Consider the following 12,173-nt stretch of genomic DNA (forward strand, 5'->3'; position numbering starts at 1 on the left):
TGTGGTAGGGACGACCCCGGTGAGGTTGAAACAGCCCCCGTGAGGTAGGGACGACCCCAGTCAGGTCGAAACGGCCCCGGTGTGGTAGGGACGACCCCGGTGAGGTTGAAACAGCACCCGTGAGGTAGGGACGACCCCAGTCAGGTCGAAACGGCCCCGGTGTGGTAGGGACGACCCCGGTGAGGTTGAAACAGCCCCCGTGAGGTAGGGACGACCCCAGTCAGGTCGAAACGGCCCCGGCGTGGTAGGGACAACCCCGGTGAGGTTGAAACGGCCCCCGTGAGGTAGGGACGACCCCAGTCAGGTCGAAACGGCCCCGGTGTGGTAGGGACGACCCCGGTGAGGTTGAAACAGCCCCCGTGAGGTAGGGACGACCCCAGTCAGGTCGAAACGGCCCCGGCGTGGTAGGGACAACCCCAGTCAGGTTGAAACGGCCCCCGTGAGGTAGGGACAACCCCAGTCAGGTTGAAATGGCCCCGGTGTGGTAGGGACAACTCCGGTCAGGTTGAAACAGCCCCGGTGTGGTAGGGACAACCCCGGTGAGGTTGAAACGGCCCCCGTGAGGTAGGGACGACCCCAGTCAGGTCGAAACGGCCCCGGCGTGGTAGGGACAACCCCGGTCAGGATGAAACGGCCCCCGTGAGGTAGGGACGACCCCAGTCAGGTCGAAACGGCCCCGGTGTGGTAGGGACGACCCCGGTGAGGTTGAAACAGCCCCCGTGAGGTAGGGACGACCCCAGTCAGGTCGAAACGGCCCCGGCGTGGTAGGGACAACCCCAGTCAGGTTGAAACGGCCCCCGTGAGGTAGGGACGACCCCGGTGAGGTTGAAACAGCCCCCGTGAGGTAGGGACGACCCCAGTCAGGTCGAAACGGCCCCGGCGTGGTAGGGACAACCCCGGTCAGGTTGAAACGGCCCCGGTGTGGTAGGGACAACCCCGGTGAGGTTGAAACAGCCCCCATGAGGTAGGGACGACCCCAGTCAGGTCGAAACGGCCCCGGCGTGGTAGGGACGACCCCGGTGAGGTTGAAACAGCCCCCGTGAGGTAGGGACGACCCCAGTCAGGTCGAAACGGCCCCGGCGTGGTAGGGACGACCCCGGTGAGGTTGAAACGGCCCCCGTGAGGTAGGGACGACCCCAGTCAGGTCGAAACGGCCCCGGTGTGGTAGGGACGACCCCGGTGAGGTTGAAACGGCCCCCGTGAGGTAGGGACGACCCCAGTCAGGTCGAAACGGCCCCGGCGTGGTAGGGACAACCCCAGTCAGGTTGAAACGGCCCCCGTGAGGTAGGGACGACCCCGGTCAGGTTGAAACGGCCCCGGTGTGGTAGGGACAACTCCAGTCAGGTTGTAACAGCCCCGGTGTGGTAGGGACAACCCCGGTGAGGTTGAAACGGCCCCCGTGAGGTAGGGACGACCCCAGTCAGGTCGAAACGGCCCCGGCGTGGTAGGGACAACCCCGGTCAGGTTGAAACGGCCCCCGTGAGGTAGGGACGACCCCGGTGAGGTTGAAACGGCCCTGGTGAGGCTCAGACGGCCCTGGTGAGGTTGAGACTGCTCCAGTGAGGCTGGGACAAATAAAGGGGACCAGTATGGACTGATGAACAGGTGTAGATACAGAAGCAGAGCAACATTGAACAGAATGTTAAACTACAATGGGGAGCCTGGGGAGGGTTGGGGGGGGGATTAAGAGACCAACTGAAGGACCTATATGCATGCATATAAGATTAACCAATGGACACAAGACACGGGACGGGGGGGGGGCGGGGGGTAGGGGCCGAGGGAATGTCATGGGGGGGAAAAAGGAGACATATGTAACACTCTTTGTAATACTTTAAGAAATAAAAATTATTATAAAAAAAAAAAAAAAAAAAAAAAAAAAAAATTTAAAAAAGAGTAGGTAAAATAAATTTTATCCATAGTAAATTAACATCAGATTAATTTCCTAGTTATCTATAACTTCTTAAGCTGTAAATACTTGATAATGCTTGATTTCAACATCTGCTCTAGCCTTAAAATGTCCATATAAGGTGAGTAACAAGAAAACAGCAGCTATATAATAAAGGCAAATGCATGTTAACCATTTCTGACATCATCTTATCAATTCTGAAATCATCTTATCAATTTAGTGTGGCAACAATTGATGCTATTAGTTTTATGCATTATTTATTACTTATTAACTGCTATATTTCCATACAGAAATAGGTGGGAACCTTATAGACCAGGGGTAGAGGAACCTTTTATCTGCCAAGGGTCACATGAATATTTATAACATCATTCTCAGGTCATACAAAATTATCAACTTAAAAATTAGCCTGCTGCCCTAGTTTGACTCCGTGGATAGAGCGTTGGCCCATGAACTGAAGGGTTCCGGGTTTGATTGCGGTCAAGGGCACATAATTTGGTTGCAGGCTCAATCCCGGCCCTGTTCAGGTATGTGGAAGGCAACCAACCAATGCGTCTCTCATATCAAGGTTTCTATCTCTCTGTCTCTCCCACTCCCTTCCACTCTCTAAAAACCAATGGAAAAAGATCCTTGGGTGAAGATTAACAATAAATAAAAATGAAAATAAAAAATAGCCTGCTGTATTTGATGAAACATTTAATTAACTCACCCCTAATGCCTTGTGGCAGGGCCAAACCAAATGATTTCATGGGCTTTATACAACGCAAGGGTCAGATGTTCCCCACCCATCACAGACACTCAAATAAAAAATAGGTTTTGGTACATATCAAATTTTCGTACAGTTGCATTCCCAGGACTATATCTGTATCATAAAATCAAGTATGTTCTACATGATCTATGTTCTGAAGGATTTCATTCCATTTATAATGTGAATCCCCTTAAAATATGAATTTGCCTGTTTTGGTTATTTTGGAATAAAAAATTAAAGTGACAATAGTGTGGATTTTTAGTGAATTCCTTTCTTTCATGCCCATGGTAGGCAAACACTGCCAACAGACTGTTGCATCCGCCTATATTTTAAAATATTTAAAAAGTGCCTACTATGTGTTATTCTAGATACCTGGAATAACTTTCATAACCAAAACAAAGATCCCTGTCCTCAAGGAACTTACATTCAAGTAGTAGATGTGGTCCCATCATTTAGACTTGGCACCACAGCTTTAAAGGTATTTGCCAACCCTTTTGTAGACTCAATAAACACAGTCAATGGCAGAACTGTTAAGAGTGATGTGTGCAGTTGTACTGTAGATATTCTATGTGGGATAATAATGCTACAAAATAAGCTAGTATGCCCACTAGAAAACAATGCTCCAGCTTATTAGAGAAGACAAAGGGTACATTCTTAGATATAACTGGAAGAAAAAAAAAGGAAGCCAAAAAGAAAAGCTTCTAAGATGGTGAAGGAAATCACTGTCAATAGAATGTGACACAGTGACAATAACAGCAAACAAATTTCCATTTGAAGCTTTAGATGAGGCTCTTCATCCAGAGAGTACAAATTTCATGTAACAATAAGATTTATAGGATCATGCCATTATGGAAGAATCCTACTGTTTCCTCCAGAAGGAAGTGAAGGCTGGTGAGTCTGTACCAAGGTGTAAGAAATTCCATCCTACTGACAGGGCAAATTAGAAAGTGTTCTCTCTTCCTGCCGCATGGGTCTGAAATGTGATGGAGGACCATTAGCCAATGCAGACCTTCCATTTATTTTTACTAACTCATCTAGGAATAAATGATGTAATTAGTAGAAATGAAAACAATATTGTACAAAGTTTGAGCCAGATTTGAGCATGGGGGTTGGGGAGCTGACTATATACAAATAGACTGTATACGTATACATCTTACAAACCCAAACTTACAAAAGGACAGCATTTGCTACAGTTTAGTGTAATAATTCATCTTTTGCATGCTCCTTTGTTTATTTGTTTTTGATGAATTAAATGTGGACCAAAAAAAAAAAAAAAAGAAAGAAAACTGATAAAACATCTGAACACTGTCTCTGTCAATCTAGAATTAACTTATTTTATAAAAAGATAAATAATGCTTTGGAATTAGTATATCAATTTTCCATTATAGACCCAAACCTACAAAAGGAAAGCATTTACTAGAGTTTAGTTAGTATAATATGCCATCCTTTTCAATTCATATAATACCTGCATTAAGAAATATGCATCAGAAAGCTACTTCCACTAAAAGAAGTGTAAGTGGTTGACAATTCTCAGCTCCAATACAAATGTACAGTTTAAGGGAGAAGGAAAAAGATAGGAAATGCCCCTTTCCATCATTGCTCCTTATTCCTAAGGAAGTTGTCTTATAGGGAACAGGCTTATTGTCAATTAGCCTTAGATTCAAATTCAGTTCTACCCAATTATTTAGTCATATGACAGTGGCAAATTACATATACTTTCTGATCCTGTCTCTTCATGTATAATTAAATACCTACCTCATCCACAATTTTTCTGTGTATTTTGGAAAGGCATTTCAAAGATTTAAGTTAACTTGATAATGTACATGAATGCATACCATAACACCTGTCACAGAATAGGCTTTTTTCCTTAACCAATGCCTAAGAGAAGTGACTTGGGTGAAAAATAGAAAGGACACAAAAGGGAAAATTACAAACTCCACATTAAGTCCTTCCCTCTTTTTCCCAAGCCCTTCTCTACTTTGCTCATTTTTGTTTCTCATTCCTAATCTTTTGAAGCTTTCCCATTCTTCACATTGTCCTATAGGGTTAGAGTAGGAAGCAGGTAGGATAAACTAGGGAAGCTCTATACTTCGGCTTAACAGTAAGGCCTCATTGGGAGAGTCCTAGTATCCCAAAGTGGAACTCATAACAGAGTGATTTCTAGAGTAAAGAGCTAGGAAGGTGAGAAGGTATGGTGATTGGATAGGCTATGGATTCACCCACTGTATAGTCATAGCATCTATTTAGTAGGCCAAATATTTCATCTGTTCAAGAGCTCAGCAGGTTAAAAAAAAAAAAAAATGAAACCTGAAAATCAGTTTGAACACATTTACCACTGAAACTGTTATACTTGTTAGTTTTTTTTTTAATGTTTTTATTGATTTGAGAGAGAGAGAGAAAAACATCAATGATGAGAGAACCATTGATCAGCTGCCTCCTGCACGCCCCCTACTGGGGATTGAGCCCACAAGCCCAGCATGTGCCCTGACCAGGAATTGAACTGTGATCTGGTTCATGGGTCGACAACGCTCAACCACTGAGCCAGACCATTAGGTTTTTATAGGTAAACTCTAATGAGCTGCCTGGAAATCTAACCTAAAAGGCTAACCTTACAGAAAAGACTTCTTTTGGGAAAAGATTTTGATTTTCAAGTAAATGCCTGACAAACTGGGAACAAAATCTGTCAGGTTTTCACTGTAATCTTTACTTACCTGTTATCTAATTTTATTTTAAATTCTAGATTCTAAAACATTTCCTTAAAATTTTTATCAATACAAAAACTTCAACTGTAGCAGAACCACACAAATCATAAGGTTGAAAAGATACTAGAAACCATCTGACCTAACTACCTCCTGTTTCAAATGGTAAAACTGAAACCTATGGAATATACTGAAGGCCACACAGTTCTTCATTGTCAGAAGTGGAATTAAAATACAGATGGTCTTCTACCTTTTAGTCATTTTCTTATTACACTACAGTTGCCTTCTCTCCTCCTTTTCAAAAGCCTACTACTTTTAAAGTATCCTTATCCATAAAATGCAAACTGCATCAGAATAAAATTTTAAAATCTATGAATTTCCCATGGAACAATTATAAGTATTAACATATGCAGCAAAAGTCACCAACTAGTCCTGGCCAGGTAGCTTGGTTGGTTAGAGCATTGTCCCAATCCCTGGTCAGAACAATACCCTGCCATAGACACACACATACAAGAATCAACCAATGAATGCATAAATAAGTAGACTAACAAATCAATGATTCCCTCTCTCTCCCTTCCTCTCTGAAATCAATAAAAATATATTTAATAAATATATAAATCTTATTAAAATGACCCTTAAATTCACATTTGCAAGTGTTTAAACAGTTCTATAAAATCTTTTTAGAACAAAACTTTGAGGGTAAAAAAACATATTATCAAAAGAATTTGTTTTAACATTAGCTTATAAAAAAGCACAAACCTAGTTTTAGAAAATTTTATAGAGATGTTGTGTGTGGAAGAAGTCATATAGCAGAACCAGATCCCTGTATACAATTTAAAAATTAAGTATTTATTCTGCTAGGAACTAAGACTCATATAAAAGAACTGCCCTGAATGGTTTGGCTCAGTGGATAGAGCGTCGGCCTGCGGACTGAAGGGTCCCAGGTTCGGTTCCAGTCAAGGGCATGTACCTTGGTTGCGGGCACATCCCTAGTGGGGGGTGTACAGGAGGCAGCTGATCGATGTTTCTCTCTCATCAATGTTTCTTGCCGGAAGCCGGTCCATCCTTGCTGCTTGACACAGTCGCTGCAGGAAAGAAACATCTGCACAGCATATGTTTCAAGGGACCTGGCATATATAGCATACTGTTCTTAATATGTTTGCTCTCCTTAGCGCCATGTGTTTTAACCAAGGTCACCTCTCCGAGAAAGGTTGTTTCCCCAGGTGGGGATTTTTCCCTGAGGTTAGGGAGGAGATACAACCCCTTAATTAAGTGCCAGGCGGGTAGTTACGCTACATAATCTTTACTCCCTGGAATGGAGATAAGAAACGCCCTAACCTTTGTAATAGAAATTGACAGGATTAAAATCGGCTGGTATAAATACGGATGTAACAAGATAATAAACGTCAGATCCTCATCAGATCCTAACCAGAACCTAGCCAGAGAACATGGCAAAAGATCCTGGACAGAACCTGGCTACAGAACTTCACTGGAGAACCTAGACAGAACATGGCAAAAGAACCTGGATAGAACCTGGCTAAAGAACCTGGCGACTGAACCTGGCTGGAGAACCTGGAGAACCTGGCTGGAGAACCTAGCGAGAGAACATGGCACCAGAACTTGGTTGGAGATCCTGACCAGAACTTGGTTGGAGTTCCTAACCAGAACTTCGCTGGAGATCCTGGAGGGAGAACCTCCCTATGCTGATGAACTGAAACCAGTTTCCATGTCATTCATTCTTCGCCGACTCCGTCCACACCTTTGGGGATCCCTGGACCCGTTGGGGTTGGACCCCAGCAGTTTCTAACTCTCAATTCCTCTCCCTTCCTCTCTGTAAAAAATCAATAAAATATATTTTTTTAAAAAAAGAATTCCTTGCCACAGTGAGCTCTAGATAAAATATATCAGTCATAGAAAAAAAATGATAATGCAAGGAGAAACGCGCTTTTACATCGGAGTTTTGTAGGAGCACAAAGAAGGGGGTCAATACACCAATGTCTTGCTAAGTATGTGCCATAATGACAATGCATACCTGTTAAGGTTCAACTGTGTATTCTTCTATATCTCTTCCTTCCTTTTGGTTATACAAGTTTGAGTACTGTTTTCTCCCAATACTCTCTATCCCCCATCCAAAATTAGCCAAAACCCTGGACCACCAAGTTTCAAAGCCAGGATTAATATAAGGAATTGTCTTTGTAGATTTCCCAACAGTAGTGGTAAAAGAGAAGACAAGATACTACGGCTCTTTCTTGGCATGTTTATAAACTTAGCAACATTTCAGAAGCAGCAAACGTTGCCTATGGCACATTCCAGTCTGTGGCTTGCCATATTTAGATGATATTTTGCCTGCATTTATTGATGTCCATCTTCTCATATCCCATAAGTAAAAGAAGAATAACAGGAAATAGAATATAGGGTTCCCACTTGCAAAATTCAGACTTCAGGGGATATGCAGCTCTAGATCTCTTTAAGGTCTTCTACTTCCGGGGAAAAAGTGGGAATCCAAAGAACCTGCTTTATAAACTCTCCTGCCACCCCCAAACAACAGTAACAGTTGCAGCATTTCTGAGAGAGACAGCTTAAAGCAGCATGGAGTAAGTACATGATATATGCCTCATGTATACACTCAAATAAGGGAAACTGAAGGGCAATGCTATCCCAGGCATAGAGGCTTAAACTCAGTCCTACCGTACCTCACTGGTACATCATCCTGTACTCTGAAATTACTCTTTCCTGGAGTGAGCTTCAAGATCTTAAAAGTAACACCAGGTAAACCCAACCCAGACCAGGATATGTTGCCATCAAGTCGGCTAGTTCCAAAACAGTAGTAGTGCTACTGCAGCCAATGATTCCTTGGAATACAGACATGTTAAAATTACATTGGCAGCAGCATTGGCTCTTCTCTCTCACCCTCTGCTGTTACTATACCTCCTTTTGCTAAATCTGCCTCTGAGTTTAGACAGGAGCTGGATGGTTCATAATCACCCAGCAGCTGCAGCTGAGCAATACTCAGGCTAATTGTGGCGCTGAAGCAGCTGAGAGGAAGAAAAGCGGTAATACATACCCCACCATAGACACACACAAACTGCCGTACACACTACCAATAAGATAACAAAATACTTTAATAGGAACAGATTATTTCCTTTAAAGAAAGGCAGTTATACCTTGCTAGAGGAACTTGTATTTGTATTATAGATCTATTTAAATGTGAACTGAAGATGACCTAAGCCATGTAGGGTTAACAATGGAAGATCTTAACTAAAACTTCCTGTAAATATTCATGTAACAAAGCCAGCACCACAAACATCACCTTCATAACATGACTGAAAGTTCCTGTGATATAAGAATTTGGCACAGATGTGATCCCTTCCTTCACTCTACATTACAAAATGCCAACAACTAAAAGCTATCAACAACTAAAACAGCAAGCCTTACATAAAACAAGAAAAGTAGCATAATGCAATGATTCTCAGCATTTTTGAAACTCCAATGCCATATTGTACTTTGCTTTCTTTTGAAACAAAACATACTCCTTTAGGTGTTATAAGACACATCTTCATTTAACTTAAGTAAAAACATATTTTATGCTCAGAATTTCATGACATCCTTAAGAGTATCAAAACTAAGATTATCAAAACTGATCTGAAGTATTACTATTCCAGAAAACTGAATATGGATAAAAGTCAAGACTTTACCTTGATGCCATAGTTAATTCTGAGTTTTAACTGTTACATTATATAATTTTTTGTAAAATAAAGTGTATTTAATACTTAATGACCCAACAGTATCCATTAGTTTAATAAACATATTTTGATACCTACTAATTGTCACATATAAAAGCTGAAGAGGATTTAAAGTTAGTAAAAACCTGGTGTCTTCTCTCAAAATATTAATATGTTATTTATATGTCAAAGAAGTTGCATGCACTAGCTGGATATAATAATTATTATTTAATAAGTCTAAACCTGTTTGCAAAGGACAATTTAAGAGTATTCTAAAGTCAGTCACCAAATGTTAAGTCATTTATTTAAATACCTTATATAAAACAGGTTACACACAGGCTTCTTTAAAAAAGAAAAAAGTTTTATGTAAACTACAACACAGATACAGAAAAGCACACAGAACAAATGTATGGCTTAATGATTTATACTAAGGCCAACACCCTTGCAAACACCACCAGGTTAAAAGAACTTTGCCACCACTTAAGAAGCTGGGTCTCCAATCACAACTTCCTCCCTCCTCCCATACCTTTACTTCTGTAGAAATCACTTCCTTGCAGGTTTTAAAAAATACATATAGATTTATCACCCAAGTTTGTATTCCTAGGCAAAGTTTAGTATTGCTCTTTTAAATTTTTTATAGTATAATTAAGCTTCTTTTTAGCATAATGCTAGTAGAAACTAATGATGTCTACACTGAACATGAGATTGAGAGTTAAATACATTTATAAAGAAAAGTTATTCACATTAATAAAATACTATCTAAAAAGACACAGCGTTAAACTTTGTACAAACAAGTCTTATACCATGTGCTAGTAACATTTCTCTTATACTGGGTCATTGCTAGTCATTTAGAATATTTATTCTTCTAACACTACATACCACAAAGGAAATTTATTTGCATGGACACTGACTTTTGTTTGTTCTTTTGTTTTTGGTGATGAAACCAGGGAACAAACCAGGGATGCACAGACATTGATTTTGTAGCTTGAGAATTTCCGGAACTTAAAAAAACACGCACACAAAAAAACTGAAACCATGTATTAACATTATACTTCAGTCATAAGACAAATTCCACCTATCCCAGGAAGATAGGTCAAAGCTGTAATTTCACTTTCGGTTGAACAGAAAGGATTCAATTTTGTGGTTTATGAAGTCAGCAAGAACATACTGCAAAATTAAAGCTAATGTAACATTATGATGGCTATAGCAGACTACATACTTTAAGACCCCTTCTACCTTTATTATTCTGAAAACATAGATACGAACTGTCTTGTATTCAGATTCAGGTAAAAGGCAATTGGTTTGTTTTGTTTGTCTGTTTGTTTGTTTCAAATTTAGGAGCCTAGGAATTGTCAACCAGCATTCAAAATCTCCACTGAGGTTTAGCTAATGTCCAAAAGTTCTTTCTTACGGAACAATATATGAAAACCACCTATGTCATGATGTACACAAGATCCTTGGCTTCTAATCTCAGGCGCTCCTTCATTACCTGTCCATTCAAAACGCTCCCTGGCCACTGCGTGCCAAGTCCTGCAGCGAGTTCAGATATTAATTTGCCATGCTCGCCTTAGGGGCACAGTCAAGCGTACACACTTAGTCATATTTTCCTCCGTGTGTAATTTAACATTAGAAACTTAACTAGGTGGTTTAAATACCCTTAGGATTATCAAGACACCGTTAGTACGGCAATCCTCCGGTTACAATACACACACACACACACACTATAATCATATACACGCACAGGTGAAAGCACCTACGGGAACACACACCGGTGGGACATGCACACATCATACACCGCATGAACATAACGCTGTGATCCCACTAGACGGGAGGCTTTTCATTTCTTTAATTTTTAAGTGGCTAGTGTATTATTCCAAGCCTGCTTCGATTAATTACGCAGAAAAGAACTCAACCAAATCCAAACGCTGCTGTCTCTCACTCGCTACACAACGACATTAAAGCAGTCCCTTCGTCCGGCTCGATTCTTCCAACAGCGCTGCCCTGCCCCAGTACAGCCCAAGCTGGAAGCAATTATCAGGAAGGAAAACACACTTGAGAGCAAAATCCTCTGTACCCTGTGGACAGAGGAGACGGAGCGGCACAAGACCGTACAAGTGGACGCTTTGAATGGCATATTTCCCAGCCCCCAGCACATAACAAAGGGAAACTTTAACATGTTGTGGTTTTCAATCAAACCCAGGGGAGCGCGAGGCTCACCCACCCGCCCCCCCACACACGCCCTCGCCGACTCGGCTCGGCTCTCCCGGCGCAGCTGCCGCCGGCGCAGGTCCGCACTCAGACCCCGACCTCCGGGCCGCCAGCCCCGCCGCTCGCTCCGGGGTACGAGCCCAGAGACACCGCGCCTCACCTCGCGGGGCGGCCCGCACCACCGACAGGACGCGGGGGTCCGGGGGGGGGGGGGTCCCAGCGTTCCCAGCACCTTAAGTCGGACTCGGGTGGGCACGGGACGGACGGGACGGGGCGGAGACCGAGGCTGGGGGCGAGCAGGTAGCGTCGGGAAGGAGACACGCCCGCCGGACTGGCCGGGTCGGGGGAGGGGAGAAGTTTCTCCTCAACTTCCCGACTCGGAGCCGGCGGGGGCGGGGAGCGGCGGCGCCTCCGGGCGCGGGCGGGCGGGTGGGCGGGCGCCGGGGCCTACACTGCCCGGCCGGGGTCGGCCGCCTCCGCCCGCGGGGCCTCGTCCGGTCCTTACCTGCCCGCCGGTCGTGCTCGCATGGGTCGCGGCTCCTGGGGCTCCGGGGGTGGGGAGGCGGCGGCGGGCGGAGGCGAGGCCCACGGGGCCCTCTCCCTCCTTCCACCTCCTGGTCCCGGCGCCCGGCGGCAGCGACGACAGCGCGGCCGACCCCAGACTTGTTACTCCGGGAGGAGGGAATTCCCGGGCTCCCGCCCCTCGCCCTCCCGCTCCATCGCCTCTCCGCGCGGCGCCCGCCCCGCTCCTGGCACCGCCCCTCGGCGGGGGCGGGGCGGGGGCGGCAGCCACCTGCGCGCGGCCGCCCGCGACCGGAACTCGCGCCGCGCCCCCCGGGCTCCCGCGGCCCCGACCTTCCGGCGCCGGCGCGGAGCCCGGCGGGCCGCCCACC

At 44.3% G+C, this 12,173-nt stretch overlaps 1 protein-coding gene across 4 annotated transcripts in view; it reads right to left on the minus strand.

Annotated features, from left to right (window-relative positions):
- Positions 1 to 12,173, minus strand: part of YES1 (YES proto-oncogene 1, Src family tyrosine kinase) — a 56,806-nt gene that overhangs the window by 44,073 nt on the left and 560 nt on the right. For 2 of the 4 annotated variants that reach the window (XM_070420548.1, XM_070420550.1), the window contains exon 1: positions 11,786 to 12,007. The exons of 1 other annotated variant lie outside the window; for it this stretch is intronic. The gene's annotated coding sequence lies outside the window, so the exon portion shown is untranslated. Of the gene's footprint in view, positions 1 to 11,785; positions 12,009 to 12,173 lie in introns of those variants that run through there. One more of the 4 variants, XM_070420551.1, reaches the window with a different exon arrangement.

The sequence above is a fragment of the Myotis yumanensis genome, unplaced genomic scaffold, assembly GCF_028538775.1.
Source record: "Myotis yumanensis isolate MYYU_CA2020_CCGP unplaced genomic scaffold, mMyoYum1.0.hap1 SCAF_7, whole genome shotgun sequence".
NCBI classification, from domain to species: domain Eukaryota; kingdom Metazoa; phylum Chordata; class Mammalia; order Chiroptera; family Vespertilionidae; genus Myotis; species Myotis yumanensis.